Below are 15,740 nucleotides of genomic sequence, written 5' to 3' on the forward strand. Positions count from 1 at the left end.
GTCAGAGAGCAATATTGACATATCCTTAATGCAGAATTAATTATTTCAATCATCTTGAATGGTATTTTTTTCCTCAACTTTCAGGCTGAAAAGGCACACATTCCTCTGACTGCAAACATTTTGGTTTGCCTAGTAATTTAATTATGGAAGAAAAACAACCCATGCGGTCTAGTTAAAATTACAGTTACATTATAAAGCTAAGTGACACATCAGCCATGGTGAAACGTAACTTGGTCGTCTTCCTATATTCAAAAACCCATTCATGTAACCAGAAGACTGGTTAAAGGACAAAGTTGAAGTCAAAAAGAAACAAGAACAAAAAAGATTTAATCATATAAGCTGAACTGAAGGAAAAGAAAACCCTCAATATCCTAGAAGGACTGTTTATCAAATAAAATCAGCAAAAATGGAAATGACAAAAGAAGGTTTTTCTTATGAGCATTTCATATGAGTTATAGTTAAAAATATAATATTCATTTGATTGAAAATTTCCAGCACTAGCTATTTTTATTTACATTAGATGTCAGTAATTGGAATTCTTATTTGAATATTTTTAATTATCCTCATTCAGATAATTTCAAGCTGACATTAACTTGATCTGTCCTTTATGTTATTTGTCATCCAGTGTATAAATATAAAGAATTGTGCCAGTTATCTCAAGCATCACCCACTGTCACCCAAAGATTCTCTTTAAGGAGATTGATTAGCAGGCTTCTTTGGCAATATAGGAACCATATTGTACAGAAATCATTTTTCAGAGTACTGAAACAGTTCTCAGTAACAGATATCCTAATTTTTTTAATAATGAAGGTGATGGGTTAAACAGTTAATATCTTGGAAACACTGAAATTAAAAAGTATGCCTATAAAGACCTGCTCAGACTCTTGCAGTAGTCTCCCTTGCTCTTCCAAAGGAATACCCAATATGGAGATTACTCTATGTCCAAATGTTATTTAATATGGGGAGTGGGGAAAATGTCTCTCAGGATCATGTTATTGATTTCATTAGATAACTGTGGACCTTTTACTTGTTCGTCCATTTATTTCTTCATTCATGAAATATTTGGGGCATCTTTTGTGAAAATCAAAGGGTGTTCTAACCCCTAGGGATGTAATAGTAAATCATATATAATTTTTATATATGTACATAATTCCTGTATTCATGAAAAGGAAAAAAAATGGCAAACAGTTATCAAACCACTTAAAATTTATAACAAAATACCTAACTTTTACTATTATTATTTTTTTTTTCCTGAGGAAGATTTGCCCTAAGCTAACGTCTATTGCCAATCTTCCTCTTTTTGCTTGAGGAAAATTCGTCCTGAGCTAACATCTGTGCCAGTCTTTCTCTGTTTTGTCTGTGGGTTGCTGCCACAGCATGGCCACTGACAAGAGGTGTAGGTCCACACCCAGAAACCAGACCAGGGTCACCAAAGTGGAGTGCACCGAACTTAACCTCTAGGCCACAGGGCCTGCCACTACTACTATTAATTTTTTTAAACACAAAGAAAAGAAAGTATTCTGTCATCCTTTTTCATGTTTTAAATATTCAGATAAGTGAAATAAAATGATTTATAAACTTTGGTAGTTAGAAATGCTGATTAAGTTAATCCATTCTCATTGGTTCTGTTTTCAACAAAATATCAAAGAAAGTTTATGCAATGATAAATTCATGCTCTTAGGCTGAGTTCCTCTGTATATGTCAAGTAGCTACTATTGGACAACTGCAAGAGCTCCAGACATGTTTTGGTAGACTTAAACACATGAATTATGGGTAATTAGCTGTCTAGGATAGTCTAAAAGAAGGAAACCTAAGATTTAGGATTAAGGATATTCATATATCTGGGTTCATTTATCAATACATCTACATAAGTATCTACTTATAATGCATTCAATATGCCTTCACCAGCCACACCCACACCCCGAGGGCCACCTGTTGCCTGGCACTGGAACTGTAGGCTGCAGCTTTCTGGCCCCATGGATTTGCGCCTGGGTGGGTAACCCGAAGCGGCACAGCAAGAGTGCTGGGCAAGCTGTAGCTACTTGTGGCCATAAACAGAACTTCCCTGACTCACACACTGCCCCTCCACATCTGCTAGAAATGCAGCCTGTGCCTGAGCTTGAAATAATAGTAAACCCTTGGTCTCTTTTTATCCCCTGGCCCAGCTGCTGGACCTCTCCCACTGCTCTGAAAGAGCGCAGTATTGGCCCAAAGGGTTCAGGGCCCCCACTTGGTCACCTGGTCATTCTGCAGGTTGTAAATAGTATACAATAGTAGCGTCTAGTCATTTCTTTCCTTTGCTGAGAGCACATGAGAGAGCCAAGTCTTTCCCCTTTTCCTCCAATGTTGTGCTCAAGCCCAAGACTTTGTGGTCATCTGGATCCTACCTTTTCTTGCAAATCCCACATCCAAGAAATCAGATTCATTTTCCTTTTTAAAGCATACACAGAATCTCACCACTTCTCATCATTTCGATTCCCTGACCCATCACCAACCCCTATTTTTCTCAATTATTAAGAGCAATTAACTTCCTAACTGGCCTCTCTCTTGCCACATTGCCCCACTTACACTACTATTAGCATGGAGATCAAAGAAATATGTTAAAAATGAACTTTCCACTTGGTTGTTCCCTGGTTCTAAACTCTACTCCCTCCTCATTCTACTCAGAGTAGAAGACAAAATCCTTATAATGTCCTAAAAGCATCTCCATACCCCTCTGACCTCGTCTGCCACTTGTTTACTCTGTTCCAGCCTCTCCCTCTCTGCTGTTCCTTCCTGCGTCCATGTGTTTACACTGACCATTCCCTCTTCCTCCAGCTGGTGTCCTTACCTCCTTCAAGTTCTTTATCAAATGCTCTTTTCTAAGTAATGTCTACCCTGTCCACCCTACTCGGAGTTATAGTATTTCCCTGGACTTTCCCATCATTCTTCCGATGTGTCTATTTTCTCCCAAACACAACCACCTTTTTAATTTCAAAGTTATGTGACTTACTTGTTTACTATGATTATTTTCTGTCTCCTTCAGACAGAATGTAAAATTCACAAGAGCATGGATTTTATCAGTTTTGTTCATTGTGATGTCTGATAAACAGAATTATGTCTATCTGTTTAGCGGCTCAATGGACATTTGTTGGAAAAATTAATAAATATTGTACTATTGGACTTATCACACATTATACTTACTTTTAAATATATATCTATACTTATATATATTATATGCATATGATATTTCTGCCTCCTCCTTTATATGGTGAGCTACTCAAAGTTATCAGAGGCATCTTAGTGACTTTCTTGTTCATATTCTGGGAACCCTTTTTCTTCCAGACTGGTACAGCACTGGGCTATCGTTTAAAGGATAAACAATAATTAGCTAATAATTATTTTGGCTAATTGCTTTAGGAAATTGAAAATAAATATTAAAGCATACAAATCTGCGAAAGTCAAAATATTGTTTTAAATGCAGTTATATTGAAATGTGTTTGGAATATTTGCAAAGTGCCAAAGATTATGATAGTGGGACTTGACATAAAATAAAATAAAATAAATGCTAGAGACAGAGAATGACTGTCTTTTCAGGTTCCCTTCTTGTGTGGTTGGGGTCTGGGTCATGATTTTTGGGACCTTAATAGTGCTGCAAATAGGCCAAATAAAGAGACTGTTGATCAGGGAAAGGTTTGAGAGAGATGATGATGAAAAGGAAAGTTGAAGCGGAACAGAAGACCAAGCCCCAAGAAAAACTCTCCTGCCTTCTTGCCAAAGCAGTGGGGTTTAACTTTGTAATTTGCTTGCTTCTTGTATATTTTGTTTGTTTTTTACAGGCTGTAATTACTGGGATAAAGAGTTAGATCTGTATTTCTTGATTACTTTTAACGTCTCACTTGTTGAAATTGCTAACACATACCAAGTTATTGACATGCAAAGAGATCATCTTTCAATTTTACCCAGGCATGGACTCTGGAGACAACCTTGATCGATCAAGAACTCACAACAAAATCAAGGAAATGAGCGGAGAGAATTGGTGTGAATGAGCAAAGATGCTTGGAGTCAAAGGTTCATTGATGGTTAAAAATAGAAAACAACCAAACATATATATATATATATAAAGTCTCAGCCTCTAAGAAAACCCCAGCAAAACAATATGTATATAAAATTTATATATATATATTATAGATAATATATAATTTATTTTAGTCCACTCAAACATTTATTATACATATTACAATCCCCCTGATAACCTCATTATTTCTTTAAGGTTATGAATACAGTAGTAACCTCCCCAACTAGCTATTTCATTTCACATTTGGAAACCAACTAAGCAAAAGAAGAGAGAGAAGAAACTTTTCACAATTGTAATTAGTACAAGTAAAACCAAACAAAAAGGCAAATGAAGATACTTTGCTTAACTTTATTTTCTACTATTATTCAAAATGCATGCGATTATTTTAGAGTATGCATAAAGTTGCACAATGGACATTCCTTATTAAATTAAAAGATTTATATTGGAAAGGATTAACGATTAATAAGTGCATAATAGAAAACTGGTAGACAGTTTGTGAAACCTCTTTTCCAGCTGTGGACTTATCCTGAATTTGGAACATGACATTTACAACTCCACAGGAAGGAGAGCGCAACTCCATTCCCAAATTTATCTGAGCAAACCTCCTACACAACGTGAAATATTTAGAAGCATCCCTAAGACTCTTGCCATGATCTTTGTCTCTATCCTTTTACAATCAAGAGGATCTAAAATTTTTTTTATCAACATGTAAAATCGATGCCATTGTGATGGAGTTTACATTTATTTCCATTATCCCCACTACTAATGTAGCTTAAAATAAATCTCTCCTAAACGATTTTGTTAATGTCAGTACATCTTTGTACAAAACAGCCAAAACTTAGTGATTGATTTATTTCTGGCATATTCTACTTTTCTTTTAGACGAGTAGGACTTTAGCATTACAAAGTTATTTGTTTGAAATTTTTATTTATTTTTTACCAGCTTTATTGAAATATATTTGACATATAACATTGTATAAGTTTAAGGTGTACAACAAAATGATTTGATACATATATGTGCATCTTAACTACGTAAATTGCATATTTCTGTTTCTTCTAATTTGAAATAACTCTGAGCATAGAAAATATTCATTCAAAACAGTGTAGAGCCTTTAGCAGTTCCAACATATGGAACATTCTCTTGGCAGATCTATGTAATTTAGACTAAAGCAATTCCTTGATTTTGTGGTTACATCTGGTTAAATACGTAAACCTGATAAAATGCTCGTTCGAAGGACTGGACACCTGAGTAGATATTACATAAATACTTGTTGAATGATTGATTAATTTTGGCATTCTAATACTTTGTTTTCTAATTTTGGCACTGCGGAAAATGTCAGGTTCCATGCCTTCCCTACCCTCAACCAAAAAGGCAACATGTTTCATTCATATTTGAAAAAGCATATTCTAGAAATGTCACAGTAACCTTTTAAGATGACAGTCTCTGCCTAGGAATTCTTGACAGCAGCTATGCACAATTATGCCAGCTATATATTGAAACTTTCTTACATCATCTTCCCAAAAGTGATAGCCTGAGCAGACAGCATTTAGATGGATGGGAGAAAACGCAAACTCGCTGCACTCTTATAAACTTTGTGTTTTTGAGACAGGAATAGAAAAAGTGAAAATCAATTTCTGGTTTATTTATTGGCAAAGTGAATCATTTAAGTTATTTAAAGATAACCATATTATATCTCATTTTCCCTGTGAAGCTAAAATCTCGTGGAATTACTAACATAGAATATTGAACACAATTAATTCTGTAGCTTGATACATTCCTTAGTAAAAATTTTTCAATTTTGTTGAAAAATAAGAAAAATAAAGACAAACAGAAAGATTATTCTCCAAATCACTTAAAATATAATCATGCATCTCTTAAGTGGTAAACTTAAGTACATAAAATGTCAGTGATGAACAGTATCTTTAACATGTGTGCTTGGGAAACTTATTCGCAGAATTATAAGGCTCTAATTTACGATAATAGTAATGATTAAGATGATGAAGGTGATGATGATGATAGTGACTAACATTTTTGTCCCCATTATATGCCAGGCATTGTTGGCAGTGTCTTACACATATTAACACATTTAATAGTCACAATGACTCTCTGAGCTAAGTGCTATTATTATCTCCATTTTATATGATGAAAATACAAGTGAAGATTAAATAAAATTGCCTAAGTTTCCATTCTTTTTACACAAGAGAACTGGGAAAGACAAGTGACTCAGCTTTAAAGTGGAGTGCTCTTAAACCCATACTTACTATTGGTGAGGATAAAATAATAAACCTTGATATCTCAGGGCAGTGATGACAGTGAGAAGATTTCTATCAACAGTGTTGTTACGGAAAATGAACTTTTTAATAAAAAAAAAAGTAGTATTTGAACCACACACATTTCATCTTAGCTTCTTGGCTGGCGCTAGACCATCGTCTGGGCCAATAAAATCTGTCTCATCGTGATTTCTAGGTAATTTGGTTGGGATTTGTCCCCCAGGCTTTCTAATACAAGAGGGTCATATTGCACAATATGTCATATGGATGCCACATCTTCCTGGTATCTGGAAGGGTCCTTGACATCAGGGTAGCCCTTTCTTGAAGGTACCCCATTTCCATTTAACAATGAGGCCTCAGTACCCATGCTGAGACTCTCCTGGGTTGAATTCCTGACCCAAGTCAGGGTGAAGACTTGTTTGCAAAGCAGTACAAGCTGGGAGCCCAATAATGCCTCTGTCTCTCAACGGGCCCAGTAGGCTAATAAAATTTGCTGCTCGAGTGGCATGTACCCAGATGCTGTCTGGGGCAAGTATTTGGTCCAGAACCCCGTAGGCAGCTGTGCTTGGTCTAGAGATTCCATGAGGCATTGCCAGTGACTCCACTCAGAAGTATGAGCCCAGAGGGACTAAAGGCAGGCCCTGCTGTATGGCTTGTTGGGCCAGCCACAAGGCAGTTTGTTGAGGTTCTCTCCAATGGAAATAAGCCAATTTGCATGTAATAGCATAAATAGACTTAAGTAGAATGAGTAAGTGTGGAGTATATTGCCACTGAAGGGTGCAGCGACCTAATACGTGTTTGGCCTGCTGTAATGTAGTGGAAGGCTTGACTGCGAGTCGATGTTTTACAGCTTGAGGAATTTCAAGGCCCTCAACTAACTTTTCTTTGTGGTCACCTGAGCTCAGTGGCTGGTCCTTTGATCTTATGCTATAAATATTGTGTTACTAGGTGTAAGTTTTCCCCGATGGCATCCTCAGAAAACCCCCATAGAAGAATGTCATTCTATATAATGCCAAAGGTGGCAGTGGGTTAGTTTGAGTGAATTTAGATCTTGTCTGCATGGTTATATATGATGGCTAGGCTACTTAGATAACCATAAGCAGCCTGATAAATGTATACGGGGTGCTCTTGAAACTAAGCAAACTGAGGTTGTGAGCCTTCAGTTATTTGGACCAAATAAAAGATGTTGGCTAGATCTAGAACAGAAAAATAAGGATCCTGAGCCTTCTGGGTGTTATCTATCATCTCTACAATATTGGGAATGGGAGTCTTAATGACAGGAACCTGTGCACTTGTTTTGATAGCCAATTGTTAATCTCCATTTACTACAGGCCAGCTTTACCACTGGCCAGATAGGGCTATTAAGGGATGAGATGGTGGGCCTAATGAGCCTGGTGTCAAGCATATCTCTAAGGATGGGCAGAAGGCCCTCTGTACCTTGTTTCAACTGAGATTGTGGTGTATTTACTTTTTTCACTGGAGAAGGAATTTGGGCAGGTTACCATTTATTAGCTCCCATGAAAAAGGCTAGGAATTTGGGTTTATTATACCAGACGTGTAGCTGGAGAAGGGCATCCATACCTATAATAGATAAAGAGCCAAGAGGACCATCATCACTGGCAACTGCTTTAGAAATATGGTGTCAGTAGACACAGCCAGCTTAATTTGTACTGTCTTTACAGTTTTACTTGCTATGCCTTGTAGGACATTTCCTTGGAGAATCCAGAAGGGTTACCTGGAGTTACTATGGGAATGACTTGGGCTCCTGTATCTAATATGTCCGAGAATGTCTGGTTATTGCCTTTGTCCCAGCGGACCACAAGAGTAGTCAATGGGTAACTGTACCAAGAAGTGGCACAAGCTCCAGTCTCCATGGTAACGCTCTGGGTTGCTGCCAAACCCACAGATGGGAGAAGTTGGTTGGAGAAGAGGGAGTATCTGGACCCTTTGAAGGCCTCTGGGCCATTGAGACTAGACTCTGTAATGAAGTGATCAATTATTTTAAAAAGAGGAGTTTGCATCAAGGCTTCCCAGATATAGGCTCACTGGGGACCCCCAGTTGCTGGAGCTGACAGTATAAGGCACTCTGCTGTTTAGAATCATCCCTGTTGGGTATTGGTTCCCAACATGGTTGGCATGGGGACTCCAGGACCAGGCGGTGGGAAGAATGCTCTGTGAAGTGGGATGCCGGGCCTGGCACTCAAGGGCTGGCCTTGAGGTTGTGGAATGTCTTGGTACTACAAAATCTGGGAGTTTGGGTGAGCATCTCCCTCATGGCGGGCCATTGTGTCTATTCCCTCCATGGCCCCCTGAATCCCATGGGAAGTCCCCAAGTAGTGGAGGAGCATAAGCCTTGTACTTTGAGAGGGTAGGGGGCTGTATGTGAGAAGAATTCTCTGGAGTCAGGGTTGATTGGGGCCTCCCTAGGATTGGAGATGAAATTTAGGTCATCTGGGTTGCTATCTTAAAAGAAGTGATAGATCCATTAAACCGTATTAATCTTATAGAGAGTCAGACTTCATCTACTATCTTCCATTGGCTTTGAGCCTTTGAGGTAATAACATTGATAGAAGGGTGAGCTCAGCACCAAGCCATAAAAATCCAAGTAAGGAGGGGAAGAGATTCTCTCTGTATATCTGTAGGTCTTGTGCCTTTGGGTTTGAACTTTCCGTCATCATTAGAAGCCTGGATTGTGGCCTTGCGATTGTCTGAGTCAGCAGCCTTTGCTTTAAGTCTGGTTGACTTAGTCCTGGGGTGGCTTGTGTAAGTGGAGGGTTGAAGTCACCAGTGTGTCTCAAGAATTTGGCCCTCAGGTTCTAGGGGCCTTTTAAAGGTTATGCATTTTTGGGTCCTTGGAAACACCAGCTGGTTGCCTCATTTCTGTGGCAGTATACAATAGCTCAGAGCCAGGGTTAAACACTCTCAACATCTAGTCAGCCCCCTTTTTTTAACCCTCTTGCTATACCAAGTCTTTTAAAATATTTTGAATCTCCAGATTGGTAAAGGTATGAGTTTCAGTTTTTAATTCTCTATTATCTCCCACTGATTTGACCTTACAAATTATCACTGGAAAGATCTGCAGTGGATGTCCCCAGTGGCCAGACTCCCAGGCAGCCCTTCCCCCAGGGTGTCCCAAATGACCTCCCTGGCGCTGGGGTCAGCCTCCACTAGTGCAATGGCGGCAGGATCAGCAGGCCCGGCCCTGGATTTGGAAAGTGTAGAATCAGCACTTTGGCATGTTGGTTGGCCATGGTGCTGAGTGGTGCCCAGTCTACCTCTATGAACATTTTAAGTTTAGTGAGATGCTTATTAGCCTCCTTGGGGGTTTCACGGGGCATTGGCACTAGGTGTTCCAGCCATCTGTATTGGGCCATTGATGTTGTGCTACTACAAGCCAGGGGTGGGACCCACGATATCTCATAGAGTCAGGGGATGAGATGTGACAGCAGCAAGGTATGCAGCCACAGAGGGACCTCCGGGCTCAGCTGCACTTGCCTTGCCAGGGGCCATGACCTCCTGAGTCAGGGTGCCCCTATCATCCTGATGCTGCCCACAGACACAGGTGTCAGGTAAGGGGAGTCTCCCTCTCCTCCTTATAAGGATACCGCCTGGCACCTTTATACAGTAGCACGTGCTTCCAAAGAGGTTGCCACTCTCGTGCCCCGCCCATTAACCAATGCAAAGGGACCCTACAAAAATCTTAGCCAGTTCTCCTAACAGTTGCCAGCTGGGTGTGTTCTTAGAGTCAGGAAACACATCTGAAGCCCAAGACCCGCTGGGGGACTTTACCCTCTCCCTGTGGGATGTTAATAAATACACCCATAGCAGCTCAAACCTGCTGTGATAAGCAATGCCCTGAGGTTCAGGCTTTTTTCAGAGCTTGTATGGGAAGCCAAGGCAAAATTTGGCACAGTCAGTTCAAAGCAGTGAAAAGCAGTGCAACTGCAAGCCAGTAAGCAATGGACCCCTCCCAGAAAGAATTACCCACCTGGGATAACCAGTCCATAAGCCATTTGCAGCTAAAATTCATTCCCTGTGGTTCATTGAATGCTGGACTCAATCCAGCCCAGTCCTGAAGCCAGCTGGTATGACTTTGCTAAATTAACATTTGTTAAGTAAAGCCCTGGGATGTCGGATGGTGAGCCCTGGTTGGAAAAGGCAAAGTGAAATAGAGAAGTTTATTTCTCACAGGTTCTGGAGGGGATACACAGCACTCCTGGAGGGCCACAAGAGGTCAAGACGGTACAGACAGAAAGAGTGGGGCAGGACCTGGGGCACATGACTTTTTCTTGGTCTGCAGGTGGAGGGCTTTCGGGTTTCTGGCTTAGGGCCAAATGAGTCAATTTAAACCAAAAGGAGCCAGGTTTTGGTAAGCTTCATGGGGGCCTTATTCAAGGGGAAGAGAAGTGGAAGGCCCTGGAGGAGGGGAACATGCTTATCACAAGGGCAACGGAAGGAGTCACATCAGGACCTTACACTTACTTGTGACTCTGAGGGGGGTTATCTAGGGCATGCACTTGATGGGGTAATCCCTGTCAGCTCAAGGGCCATGCAGGTTGGCCACACAAAATGGATGCAGATGTAGCAATATTACGGAGTAGTTTAGCTAAACTCTCAACAATGGGCCATCTTTGAGTTTTCAACCTTCCAAGTGTTTCTTTTGAATCCTTCGTATTTGAAGAACAATGTGGCTAAATAAACCCTTGGCATGTACTTTGTTTCCTGAGTTTCTTGAAAAGGTTTACTACCCCATTGCCCAGTTTTGTATGGAGCATTTGGGAAATCTAATGCCAACCTAGTTTTCATTGACTTCTAAGCAGCCTGATTTTTTTTTTTTTTTGAGGAAGATAAGCCCTGAGCTAACATCTGCTGCCAATCTTCCTCTTTTTGCTGAGGAAGACTGGCCCTGAGCTAACATCCATGCCCATCTTCCTCTACTTTATATGTGGGACACCTACCACAGCATGGCTTGCCAAGGGTGCCGTGTCCGCACTGGGGATCCAAACTAGCGAACCCTGGGCCACCGAAGTGGAATGTGCAAACTTAACCACTGCACCACTGGGCTGGCCCCTGATATTTTTGCCTACAGTTTCCAAGAGTTTTTTTCTTTGTCTTAAAGTCTAAAACTTTTACTGACACATGTCTTAGGATTGATTTTTTTTAAGCCCAATTTTTCTAAGGTATATGCTGGGCAGTTTCAATAAGTTTAATTAAGGTGTTTAAAGTCACTTCTAAAGGATTTTTCGCATTATACCTTTATATAGTCATTCTGTTTTTGTTTTCTTCTTCAAAAACTCCCCCTATACGGGTATTGGACCTTTTTTGCCTGTCCTTCGTTTCAACAACTTTTACCTCTGACCCTTTCTATTTCTTTCTTTATTTCTTTTTCAATTCTCCTCGTTGTTTTATTTTATTTCATACGTTTGCTTTGTTAGATTCACTTGACAACTTTGTAATTTTTTGTTTCTGATAGTTTCTGCACCTTTCTGAGACCAATGAAATGGCTCTCCATTTATTTCTCTTTTTTCTATTATTCTCAATTTTTGGATCTGATTCTAAGGGATATTTTGATTCTTTTTAAAATCTCAGAATGTTTATATTAGATATTTACTTCAATTAACAGCCATAAAATTTACTTCTACTCTGTGTGTCTTGGGCATACAATAATCATTGGCCAAAATATTTTGATGTGTATTTTCTCTTTTTACCATAGCTCTATATGGAGTTTGTTTGATTTATTTTCTAACCCTAAATATTTCATGGAGACAGTTTGTGTTAGTTTTCTATTGCTGCTTTTACAAATTACCACAAATTTAGTGGCTTAAAAATGACAAAAGTTTATTATGTTACTGTTCAGTAGTTCGGAAGTCTGACACAGGTCTCACAGGGCTAAAATCAACATGTCCACCAGCTTGGGGTCCTTTCTGGCTGCCATAGGAGTGAATCAATTTCCTTTCCTTTTTCACATTCTAGAGGTCAATCGCATTCCTTAGTCAGCGTCCTCTTTCTGTGTCTTAAAATCCCAGTGGTGGGTTGAACCCTCACAACACATCACTTGGACTTTCTCTTCTGCTTTTCTGTTCCATTGCTAAGGAGCTTTATGATTCTGTTGGGCACAACTGGAAAATCGAATATAACCTCTTTTTTAAGATGAGCTGATTTATAACCTCAATTTCCTAAGCATCCTTAATTCCCTTTTGTCATGTAAGGAAATATATGTACAGTTTTCAGGGACTAGGATGTTTCTACTGGTACGAGCCATTATTCTGCCTACACAGGTTCCAAGTCCAATAGCATCCACTTCTGTCAGTTTATATTGTTTAAATGATGACCTTGTGGATGACGGAGGTAGTGGGGGAAGATGAGGGGTTAGTGAGTCTTGTTTCTACTTGATTTCTGTAGAATACTTAATTCTTCACCCTTCCCATTCTTTTGCTTCTTCTTGCTTTATCTTCTCATCCAGAGAAATGTTTCTGCCTGTCTCTCACTTCCTCTCCTTCTCTCTTTCAAGCTACCTTCTCGCAGCTGATGTTATGGACTACCAAGTCCCAGATGTGACTTTTGTATTTTGGAACTTAGTACTGGAATTTCTCTAACTGAAGGTCTTGAGGGTAATTTAGTGCATGATTTGTTGAAGTTCTCCTCTTTCCCCTCTGCCTTTTCAAGGAGTCTCTTAAGTCTCCTCTCCCCGCCTTGGCTCTCTGTATCAAGAAGCTTGCAGCAGTGTGGGAGCACTATAAGTAAGTGGTGTTTCTCTCTCTCCTTAGAGGTAATACAATTTTTGTGATATTCTCTGTTTCTTAGTAAGGCCGAAGGTATGGAATGTGTGTGTGTGTGTGTATGTCGCTACTCGTTGGTCTTATGCCTTTCCTGGGAGGATATGGTGAGAGAATCAGATTCAAACAAACACTATTTTCCTTCAGAACCAAACTTCTCTTGAGTATTATTCTTTACTACTAAAGATCTAACACTCTTTCTGAAGAATTATATATGCTATGAATCTCTTTAATCAGTACTAAAATATCCTAGTAAAAATGAATTTTAACAGGGTTTTTAATGTTTTCTAAGTGACAAACCCTACTATCAGTCACCTTTTATTTCTCTAACTTTTAAGTACTTGTTAAGATATGACTGGCTAAATAAAACTAAAGTCAAGTTATTTTGGAAGGCAAAAATATGTTTCTTTAGAACTAAATAAAATCGCTATATTAGAATATCTCAGAAATAGTAAAAAGGCAAAGCAAAATATGTCATATGCAAATTTACATTTTCATATATTAATCCAAAGATCATGCAGAGACATGAAACAATTATTTCCTTTCTCAATTTCCAGTCTCAATTTCCTCTCTGAATAAGAGAGCTTTGAACTAGATGATCTCCATTTCAACAATTGTAGTTTTATATCTAATATCTTCAATTGCTTTTTATTTCTAAAATTGCTTTTTACTCCTGCTTAATGTTTCTAATATCCTTTCTTTTTTTCTTTTCAATATTGTACACACACACACACACACACACACTAGTTTTGATTCTTTTATTGGTGGTTTACATTCCTCATAGTCTTTCACTGTGGTCATCTTCCTCACGTGTCATGTGCTCATTTTCAATGCTCATGGATTTTTGTTTCACTCTAGCTAATAATGTCTAACTCGGGCTGGAGAAGGGGTGGAAGTCTAGTACCTATGTTGTGCTTTTTTGGTTAAAATTATAGCACTATTTTCAAACTTTTGTTTTATTGCAACCTACCATGGAAAATATATTTTTCATAAAGTATTTTAATAAAGTATCACATGCTTGTATTTATTAAAAGATATTTATTGAGTGCCTATAAAATACCAGACACTGGTGCAATCTGGCTCTCTGGGTATCAGGATGGAGCAGAACAGACCAAAATCGATGTCCTTATGGAGTTAAGATTTTACACAGCATTTTACACAAAGATTCTAAAAGTTTAACTTACAAATATTTTATGAAAACACACTTGCTATCACTCATGTGATACCTTGATGTTTCAATTCAGTTTCTTTTTAAGTAAACACACTCAGTGTGGCCCACTAAAATGCTTTTTTGATCTACAAATAAGTTATGTTTAGCAGTCTGAAAAACACCCTCTTGGTGAGGGAGAAAGGGCTTGATCTCTCCCATTTTTCTTCCACAGGTTTTCCTATAACTCCAAATAATTTCTCCTCACCTCTGTTCCAGGTACTACACAACCCTTAGCCTGCAATTGCCTGTTGTGATTGACAAGCACCTGTATATGGTGTATGCTGGGAAGTAGATCGAGAGAAATGAGAAAACATACCAACATTCCTTACTTTACACATTGCTGGTACCTAGTTCCAAAGCTCTCTCCTTCTCACTTTGTGATATGCAATGACTGTGCTTTCTTGTTGTCAATGAGCTCACAGGCAAGCTAAGATCCCACTTGGTCAATTTGCAAAGGAACAATGGCACAAGTATAATAATTTCCCCAGCCTGTCCTCCATCATCAGTGTGTGGCCTCTTGTCCTCTCCCACTCCAGGGCAGTGATTTCTCCTCCAACAGTGTTGAGCTCCATTTTTCCTGTTCCTCCCACATGGGCTCCCCATATGTTCCCACAAAGTTGTCCGAATTCAGTAATAGTTGCTAGCCCCAGTTCCTCCAATCTACTCTTTCTCATCGGTTCAGGGTGGAGTCTGGGAGCTGACGTATGTTACTCATTTGGTCAAAAGCTTGGATGTTGGCTCAAGTCTTTCCTAGCTTTAACATTCTATCTTATATTTTGTCTCATAGCCTCTCAATTATTTGAGAAAAGTGGATGTGAAATCACAGGAAAAGGATAAGTTTAAAGGAAATGTTAGTTAATACTCACTTTTATTTTGCAAAAGAAGAGAAACAAGAAGCAAGGTTTATATTTACCTCCAAGTACATTTATGATTAAGACTATAATTAATAAGAATATTTTAGGATTGTTTCACAAGGAAGGAAAAAAACACATTATTCTGTTATTATAATGAGCAAAAAAGGGGCCTACTTTTAAAAACATAATATTACCTTAAGAGTAATGAACTAAATCTATCTCCTTAAAATGATCTGCATAAAAAAGTCACCAATGCATTAAAAATAAGCTTTAAATTATGTAATTAGATAGGGCTGACCTAGCTGTGGAGGAATAATGACAATAATACTCAAATATCTAAACGCGCTTTTTAAGATGTAGTTGAACATATTGAAATTCAAATGAACTTTTCAACACGTGGTTGAATAACTGGAGAACAACCAGGCTTTAAAATGTATTTAAATATATACTGAATTTTCTTGTTTGTTCTTAACGATCTTTTTAACATTTATTGGTGTATCCTGAGAGACATATACATCTGTTAAACACACACACCTGTACATATGTATATATGTTCATACAAATATACGTATA

The sequence above is a fragment of the Equus quagga genome, chromosome 9 (assembly GCF_021613505.1).
Source record: "Equus quagga isolate Etosha38 chromosome 9, UCLA_HA_Equagga_1.0, whole genome shotgun sequence".
Taxonomy (NCBI): Eukaryota; Metazoa; Chordata; class Mammalia; order Perissodactyla; family Equidae; genus Equus; species Equus quagga.